The sequence below is a fragment of the Pyrus communis genome, chromosome 8 (genome assembly GCF_963583255.1).
Source record: "Pyrus communis chromosome 8, drPyrComm1.1, whole genome shotgun sequence".
Lineage (NCBI taxonomy): Eukaryota > Viridiplantae > Streptophyta > Magnoliopsida > Rosales > Rosaceae > Pyrus > Pyrus communis.
In genome coordinates this window covers 26,537,146-26,547,292 of record NC_084810.1, presented here as the reverse complement: position 1 = coordinate 26,547,292, position 10,147 = coordinate 26,537,146, and the positions used below count along the sequence as shown (strand labels likewise).

Sequence of the window (10,147 nt, the reverse complement as noted above, 5' to 3'; positions counted from 1 at the left end):
GAAAGGCGCATATCCAGTGTCACAACTGTAAGCAATATGGACATTATGCCAATGAATGTTCACATAAAAATGGTGAGCATGTCAACATGGCAGAATCAAGTGGAAATACTGATGAAGAACTTACAGTCTTACTAGCACACCATGATTCCAGTAGCCAACAAGATGTTTGGTATTTGGACTCTGGTGCAAGCAATCACATGTGTGGAAAGAAGGAGTTTTTTGCCGAACTCAAAAAAGGGGCCTATGGATCTGTAAGTCTTGGTGACTCCTCAAAGTTGCCAGTTGAAGGCAAAGGGAAGATCAAGATCATCCAGAAGGATGGAAGAGAAGAATACATCTCCGATACCTACTACATACCAGGTATGAAGAGCAACATTCTGAGCATTGGTCAACTGCTCCAGAAAGGGTACATTATACATATGGAAAACATGCTTCTCAGGAATGCAAGGAGAAAGCTTATTGCACGTGTTCGAATGTCAAAGAACCGGATGTTTCCGTTGAATTTGAACACAAAGATTGGAAGCTGCAACATCGGTGTAATGGAAGATGAGTCATGGAAATGGCATCTTCGATTTGGCCATCTTAATTTCAATGGCCTAAAGTTGCTGTCAAGTGGAGGAATGGTTCGTGGTCTACCCCAGATTGAAGCCACACGCCAAGTATGTGAAGGTTGTGTGCTTGGCAAGCAAGCACGACTATCGTTCCCTGTTGGTGATACATGGAGAGCAAAGGCACCACTGCAGTTGGTGCACACAGATATATGTGGTCCATTGGATCCCATGTCTTATGGAGGTAATAGGTATTTTATTACCTTCATTGATGATTTCAGTAGAAAGACTTGGGTCTATTTTCTCAAAGAGAAGTCAGCTGCCCTAAAAATTTTCAAGGAGTTCAAGGCACTCACAGAGGCAGAAAGTAACCACAAGCTTGTGGCTGTGAGATCAGATAGAGGTGGAGAGTACACCTCTAATGCTTTCCAAGCATACTGCAAGGAGCAAGGAATTAGGCATCAACTTACTGCTGCCTATACCCCACAGCAAAATGGGATAGCCGAAAGAAAGAATCGAACCATCCTTGACATGACAAGGTCCATGCTTAAGGAGAAGAATTTGCCAAAAGAGTTATGGGCAGAAGCTGTAGCTTGTTCGATTTATTTGTTGAATCGATGTCCAACAAAGAGTGTCAAGAGGATGACACCACAAGAGGCTTGGAGTGGATACAAGCCGAATGTTACACACCTAAGAATTTTTGGGTGTGTTGCATATGCTCAAGTTCCAGAAGCCAAGAGGAGGAAACTTGATGATAGAGGTGAGAAGTGTGTGTTTGTGGGCTATAGTGAAGAGTCCAAGGCATACAAGCTCTACAACCCACTAACTGGCAAACTAGTGGTTAGTAGAGATGTCATCTTCAATGAGGAAGAGACATGGACGTGGAACAACAAAGAAGTCAGTAAAGAGAAGATCGTCTCCACTGATTTTGAAGAACCAGAAGTTGTACCACCGATTGAGCAACAGCCTGCTCAAACAATCACAACAACTCCAGTGCACAGAATTGCAAGGAGTGGTCCTACATCTAGTGAGGAAAGCAGCTCCTCAACTCCAGTGAGGTTAAGGAGTCTCACAGAGATTTATGGACAAGAAGAAGAAGAAGAAACCAACCTTTTCTGCTTGTATGCAGACCACGAGCCTTTCTCATTCAATGAAGCTGTGGAAGAAGATTGTTGGAAGAAAGCCATGGAAGAAGAGATCCATGCCATCGAGAAGAATGACACTTGGGAGCTGACAAAGCTCCCACCAAAGCAGAAGGCTATTGGTGTCAAGTGGGTTTACAAGATCAAACGCACTGCAGATGGGAGTGTGGATCGATACAAATCAAGGCTTGTAGCAAAGGGCTACAAACAGAAGTATGGAGTGGACTATGATGAAGTCTATGCTCCAGTTGCGAGACTTGACACGGTAAGATTGCTAATCTCTCTTGCCGCACATCATAAATGGAAAATTTATCAACTAGATGTCAAGTCAGCCTTCCTTAATGGAGTACTTGAGGAAGAAGTGTACGTGGAACAACCGGAAGGCTTCCAAGTACAAGGAGAAGAAGATAAGGTGTATCGTTTGAAGAAGGCTTTGTACGGCCTCAAGCAAGCACCACGAGCTTGGAACTCAAGGATCGACAACTACCTTCACCAAAATGGATTTCAGAAATGTCCATACGAGCATTCAGTTTACATGAAGAATGGTGAAAAAGGGGAGTTCTTAATTATTTGTCTCTATGTAGATGATTTATTGTTTACAGGAAACAATGAGGCAATGTTCCATGAGTTCAAGCAATCCATGTTCAGTGAATTCGAGATGACTGACAATGGATTAATGTCATACTTTCTTGGCATAGAAGTGAAGCAAGAAAGTGATGGTATCTACATCTCTCAACAAAGGTACATGAGAGACATATTGAAGAAGTTCAATATGGACAAGTGCAACACTGTCAATACCCCAGTCGCAACTGGATTGAAGCTGTCCAAAGGAGGAGAGGGTGAGTTTGTAAACTCAACAGTGTACAAAAGCCTCGTTGGAAGCCTAAGGTACCTTACAATCACAAGACCTGATATAGTTTATGGTGTTGGACTCGTGAGTCGATATATGGAAACACCAAGGGAGTCTCATTGGCTGGCCGCCAAGAGAATTTTGAGGTACATAAGAGGTACTCTAAACTATGGTCTATTTTATAATTTTGGTGAAGATGCAAAATTATTTGGTTATTCAGATAGTGATTGGGGAGGTGACCAAGATGAAAGGAAAAGCACAACTGGCTATGTGTTTTTTCTAGGATCAACAGCTTTCTCATGGACTTCAAAGAAGCAATCAATTGTTGCTTTGTCATCATGTGAAGCCGAGTATGTTGCTGTAGCCTCAACTGTGTGTGAGGCAATTTGGTTAAGAAATCTGTTGAAGTCAGTGTGTCATCCACAAGTGGAATCGACTGTGATTCACGTAGATAACGTGTCTGCAATCAAACTTGCAAAGAATCCTGTTCAACATGGAAGGAGCAAGCACATTGATACCAGGTTCCATTTTCTAAGGGACCATGTGAAGCAAAAGACAATTGAACTTGTCTACTGTCACACCAAGGAACAAGTGGCAGACATCTTCACAAAGCCATTGCCAATTGAAACATTCCGGCTACTGCGTGAAATGCTAGGAATGAAGGCGTTTTGATTTGAGGAGGTGTGTTGGAAATTCAACTCAAAACAAGTTGGTGCTAGCCATTGTTGAAAAAACAATGTCAAAGTTAGGCATGGAAAGTTAGGCAATATTAGGTATGGTTGAATAAAAATTATTAGGTGCAATTAATGTGTTTTGTGTGGTAATAAATAATCTTAGTTTAATCATTTGGTTTGCTATAAATACCCAAGCTCTCAAGCATTGTAAATCATCCCATCCAAATCCCACTTCCAATTGTGAAGAAGCTTGTAAGCTTTCTTATTCCAATAGTTTGTAAACCTTTTTCATATATCAAAGTCCAAGTGTTTTGCCAAAGCTTGTTGCTTCCCTCCTTTCTCTATTTCTTTCTTTGTCCAATTTTATTTGAGAGTGCAAAGTGAAAGAGGTGTGATAGAGTTTGTAAACTTATCACCCACATATTTTGGTATTGAGTTAGTAAACTGTCAAATACCAACAGGGCGGAGAGGGACAACCACGAGGGGTAGGAATGCAGCGAAGCCAACGAAGCCGCACGAGTATGGCGTCAATGAACTCAGTTCGCATGACGGTTTAGAGGCGTTGCAAGCGTTGAAGGAGAAGAAAGAAAACAGGAGGAAGAAGCAAGGCGCAGCGAGGTTCTTGAAGCGAATGAAGCAGAACTCGCCGAGCACTGAAGTGAAGAAGGAGACATCGGATGGTTCTGAGGATGATACTGAGGAGAGCAAGGACGAAAAGAAGAAGAAGAAGAAGCCGACGACGAGGGGTAGGAAGAAGCCGGAGGTTGAGAGGGATGAGAGGGTGACGCGGAGTTCAACGGGAAGCGGGGGAGGGAGGGGAGGGGGAAGAAGGTGTCAGGAGAGCAATGGGAGTGGAAGGAGAGGGTCGGGAGGCCACCGAAGAGGCTGGAGATTGCGGCGGCAGAAGCGGGGAGTAGGAAGAGAGGGAGAGAGAATGGGGAGGCTGATCAGGTGGGGAGTGCAGGGAGGCGGAGAAAGAATTACTAGAGAGGGATAGGGAGAGACAGAGATATATATTAGATGTGCTGTGAATTTGTAGAATGTTTTGGAGCATCTCTTTTTGCATATACAGATCCTGATGAGTAGCATCATCATTGAGAACCTTTTTCGTTCTAGTTTCAATATTGTTCTTGTTTTTTTTAGCGTGGGCTTTTTTGATGCAATAGGAAATAAGCTGGGTCCAAAACACCCGAAAGCAAAGGAAGAAACTAAGATAATACTAAAGAAATATACTGAGAAAGATAATACAAATGCAAATGACGCATTACTGCAACATGAAGGAAAACAATAATACTCATGCACTTTCGTACATGTTCGATCTTCTTCTCTCTTAACATTTAATAATTTAATCTGGTAATCGTTTGTAAAAAAAAAAAAAAAAAAAAAGAAAGAAAACATAGAAAGATAATACAAATCATATAATATTAACAATTTCCTTGCCATATAGTTGGATATCGATATTAAATGCAACTGATATTGATATATGCATTGATATTCTCACAAATTTACATATCGATATTTCTCGCGATACCGATATTTGAAACACTGCTTCTACTACTTTTACTTTCATATAAATTTGTCTGATATGTTATGTTATCAAGAATAAGAGTTGTTCATACATGTCTTCGGATGATGGTTGATAGTTTGGGAAGAAAACTGTTACATGAAAAAGATGTTAAAAAGTCAGGTTTGTTGCCACTTAGTATTACGGTCAAGTGGTATTCCTCTTCACTTATAAGTGAGAGGTTGGCTAACCTATTGTGAGGCTGAACCCACCTCCATCCTTAGTGTAGATAATATTTTTGGTCCAGTACTTTGTAACTTTCAGCCTAAACCAAACCCAAACCTAATTAGGCCTTAAAAGATTCCAATTATTTCATCACTGCCCATGAAAAAGAGAAGTCAATGACATTAATAAATAAAATAGTACAGGCTCTTTAAGAGAAGAGATCTCCATTTAAAAAAGAAAAAATGGGGACACCCTCTTAATCGTTAGATTTGTCTGTAATGAAATTTTGTAGTTGAGATTAAATCACAGGCCACAGAATCTCAACCATAAAATTTCATTAAAGTCAAATATAACGGTCAAGAGGGTGTCCCCATTTTTTTTGAAAAATGAGGATCCCTTCCCTTAAAGGCTTCCTAAAATAGTAATAATAATAAATAAGTAAAACAATGATATCCGGAGGATTACAGTGACGGAGCAAGGCAAAATTATAAGGTAGATTGCAGAAAACTTGGTCAACAAGAATGGTTAAATTCTTGAGAAATTAAATCGCAGCCTGCAAGTGAATTTCCAAGTGCTTCTGCTCAAAAGTTTCAGTATTCTATCGTGACGAAATTCCAAGGCATTTGCGTATGAATTTAGTTAGGAAAGTTGGATGTATGTTTAGCCATCCCTACGACTTTAATTCCCTTTCTGTTTTACTCAGTAGTTAGATTTCTTGTATGCAGCAGCAATGTGGTTAATAAGCACTATTCTAAAAATTCTTGCGTATGTGCTAAGCAGCTGGACACCGCCCCAATTAATCATAGGCATTCGAAAATTAAGAAAGGGTGTCTGGTGCCTAGACTTGTCCAGACACCCTCTAACGCGCGACTCTCACTTAGACAGAAAATATATCACTTTCATTTTGCTTTCTATTTTTGATAAATTTTAAGAGACTTGTTGAGACACTCGTTACATGATTGTTCAACATGTTTTCAATATGTTCTAATACTTTATAATCTATATGTCATTTTATTTTACAATTTATGTATCCCAATACAAGTATATTTATTTTTACATAGAGTAGACATTTATTTATATGTTACATAATAATTTAATTAAAATAAAAAAAATTACCTAGACACCTATGCATTAGGCCCTTACTGAGCGCCCGACTAGCGCTTATCACCTTTTAAATTGTTAAGAAGTCCTTTATTTCTCATGGAAAAAATTACACTTGATTAGCATACGAAGCGATCTTTAACATTAGAGAGAAATTGGAAATACGCATATCGCCAAGACGTGCTAAAAACTAGAGGGCCACAAACTCCCCAAAATCCTACAATGAAACCAAGAGCCACTGAAATATGAAACCATGGAATTTCGTTCCCATTGCCATGTTCTTAGTTGCAGTATCACTTGTATTCATCTGCTGGCATTTGTTTGGAAGCGGGGAACCGCAAAGTCCCGGGTTGCCCTCATAGGCAGTGGCATCAAAGCCTTGGAGCTGTGTGCCTAACGGTACTTGTCCTTGAAGGTTGTTGTATGCAACACTAAGTGAAGCCAAGAAATGAAGGCTTGATAGTGAAGCTGGGATTCTACCCGACAGATGGTTTCTTGAGAGGTCTAATATCTCCAAGTTTGTGAGCTTAGATACCTGGTCCGGGATGCTGCCAACTATGTTGTTGAAACTGATATCCAGCACGTGAAGGTTTTGCAACCGGCCTATCTCAATGGGAATGTTGCCACTTAGACTGTTATTTGCGATGTAAATACCTGACGGCAAGTTGGACAGATAGTTGTACTGCAGAGCTGCGACAGTTTCATTCGTGTGCTGAGCGTATATAGGTAGTTCGACATGACCACTATCCGTTTGAGCTGAAGGCTTCTCAGATACAAGAGCTTGAAGTGAGAAAAGCTCCTTGGGAAGTCCCCCAGAAAGCGAGTTGTTGTACAAGCTTATGACAAAAAGACTAGGAAGACTTCCCAACCAAGGAGGTATTGAGCCTGTGAGTTTGTTAGAAGACAAATCAAGGAGTTTGAGTTTCTTGAGCTTTGACATCCACACCGGAATATGACCTCTAAGTTGGCAGTTCGATAAGCTAAAAAGGCAGAGATTTTGAAACCCAGAACCAATCATTGCATCACCATCCGGCAGTTCTTCACCTAGAAAACTATGTGGAAGTGCGACCACCCTGAGACTTTCCAAACGCATCAATATATGTATAGCGCCGGTGACATTAGTGAGTCTGTTCCTACCAAGCGAGAGGAAGGATAGGTATTTCAACGAAACAATCTCAGGTTGTATTTGTCCCTCTAGATCATTACTGCTCAGGCGAACTGCTTTCAGATACTTGCATGAGTAAAGGCTTTTTGGCATGGCGCCAGAGAAGTGATTACTCACGAGATCAAGTTTGATAAGTTGATCAAGTTTGAAAAAATTTAGCTCCGAGATATTTCCATCCAAACGGTTGAATCCAAGATTGAGTTCGATAAGGTTTGTGCAATTCATCAAAGATGGGGGCAGAGGACCTTCAAGGTTGTTGAGATGAAGGAGCATGAGTTTTAATTTGGAAAGCTTCCCGATGTGGAGAGGAAGTGGGCCACTCAAATGATTGAAGTAGATCTCTAGGATTGTGAGGCTGGTGAGGTTGACAATGTTGTCACTAAAGTGACCGAAAAGCTGATTGGAAGGTAATGAAATTTCATGAAGAGCCTGAGCTTTGTAGAGATCACTAGGAAGCGTTCCAGAGAGAGTATTGAAGCCCGCACGAAAGGTTTCCAATTTCGAACAGTTTCCTAGTCCAAGCGGACTCCCCATACCACACTCTGCCATTCAAACATCAGAAAATATTGTTAGCAAACTGAGAATAAAATAGTTGAATTATGCAAAATTTATATAAAAAAAAAAAGGGGATATTGTGGAGAGGATGTGAATATTTACCTAAAACCACATAACCAAGCGTTCTGTTAGTCCAGAAAAATTTGTTTTATTTGTTGAAGCTTTTATACTGGTCAGTTGTGAGAGAAACCTTGCTAATCAAAGTCAGAAACATGTCTAGTCGACATGTTGTCCAATTGAACAGTACTTGGCTTCAGATCACAATGAACTATTGATGTTTCACAGTGATTATGAAGATAATCGACTAATCAAAAGCACAAGCAACATCAATGGCAATGCTGAGCCTTTGCAAAAGATTTAAACTCTTGGGTGCCTCTCTTGCTTCTTTCAATATCAGTCGGTGGATGCAGCCACTTCTCTAAGCTTCCTTTTCCATGTACTCATAAACCAAAGCCTTGAAATCATTACCAAGAGAATCAACACTTGAATATACAGTTATAATCTTGACGAGATTTCGATGCTTGATATTTCTCAAAACCTCAAATCCAGATATAAAACACTTTGCTGCTCAATGGTGTAACAAGTTAAACACCTTTACGGCGGCAACCAATTGAGCTCTATCATCAACATCGAGAACTCCCTTGTACACAACCCCAAAACTTCCAGCACCAATAAAAAATTAGCCTCAGATAATCCATCAGTAGCTCTTAGCAGAGTAGCATATGAAACTTGCAAATAAGAGTTTGTTATTGTACTTTACGAAATTTCTTTCCTTTCCTTTCTTGACGAACAAAGAAAGAAATATGGCAAAACACTAAAGGGGATTATTAATGTCAAGTTTCGAAATGATCCTCCCTTATGGGACTTGCACTTGCAGTTGGAGATTGGCACTACCTCCGTAAAGCCTGGTGTTGCCAGTTATCGAAATTTCTTTTTTTTTTTCTTATCTTAATGTTGTACAATAATCTGAATTATCTATTTCTGTGTCACCTTTTAAAGTCCAACTTCGCCAAAAATCAAAGTAATTCATACTTGTTTTGTCATCTAATTGTTATCCAATAAATAAATGAACCATGTTTTTCAGTTAAATGCTGAAATTTTGACAACGTTAATTAAATAGTTAAACGATTTTTTATTTAACCATTGAAATCGTTGTTGGAGAAATCCATGCCTCTAATCGAAGAGGAACGAAGACAGATAGAGGAAGGTATTTGGCCTGTAAAATGATTTTTGCTGACATTCAGAATGCTCAAATTCCAGGCATACTGGAGGAATGAAGAAGGAATTGTAACATTGAATTGATTGTTCGACAAATCCACTATTTGAATGTAAGTAGATGATAGAAACAAAGGTAATTCTCCGGAGATATGGTTATAGCTCAAATCAAGGATTTCAAGGTGACTCGAGGACAAGAAGAGTCCAGCTTCCAGAGGACCGGAAAGCAGATTGTGGGAGAGATTGAGGTGCGAAAGATGCGTGAGGCTTCCAAGGGAGCGAGAAACGCTTCCTTGGAGACGCTTAGAGGGCAATGAAACATGTGTTACCCTACCATCGGCATCACAAGCGATGCCTTCCCAGTGACAACAATCACTGGAAGACCAATTTAAACGAGAAGAAGATATATCAAAAGATGACAAAAGAGAGTTGTGATCTGCCTCCTTGCAAGCATGGTTTGTAGAAATGAAAGTAGAGAACAAAAAAAACAGGAAGAGGACTCCATAAGGTATTTCGCGGCTAGCTTCCGGCATGATGTTTTTCGCTATGTCTGCACTGGAATTATATTGCTCACATCGTTTCGGGTGTATATATACACTCCCTTGTTTGGAGCAAAGGAGGTAGAATTAACAAAGGGAAGAAGGTAATTAGGTGATGGTTCGAATTCTTGTGCGCAATGTTTGAGTTTTGAAGTCTTTGCTTTCCACTTATATAGAAAAGAAACAAACCTGCAGAACATGGGACGTCACTAATGGAGGGTCTAATCACGGGTTGGCAACTTGGCGGCAACGTATTAGAAGGTTTACATTGACTTTGGGGTCGTGCTTTTTGGAAGATCTAAAACAAATTTTAGTTTTGGAAATGATTGTTTGGAAATCTTTTTTAAAAGATCAGTTTTTTTGAGATTAGGCAGGAGAAATAATTAATTTTTTAATAACAATGATATATTAATCATACACTGATGACTAAAAAAGAGAGTTAATAACTAATAGATGAATAATTATATAGTTTACGTAGAAAAGATTTTTCCTTAATAATCAAATGCACATGAGTAAAAGATTTATACACGAGTTTTTTCCCATCATCATCCTATACTAATGACTACATAATTATAAATAAATTACGTAACGAAAAGTGGTTACAAAGAACTTATAACATTATAAAATAT

The 10,147-nt window shown here is 39.6% G+C and overlaps 1 pseudogene; it reads right to left on the bottom strand.

Moving 5' to 3' along the window:
- Nucleotides 1-6,163: 6,163 nt before the first annotated feature.
- Nucleotides 6,164-9,720, bottom strand: LOC137743247 (receptor-like protein 3; annotated as a pseudogene).
- Nucleotides 9,721-10,147: the final 427 nt, after the last annotated feature.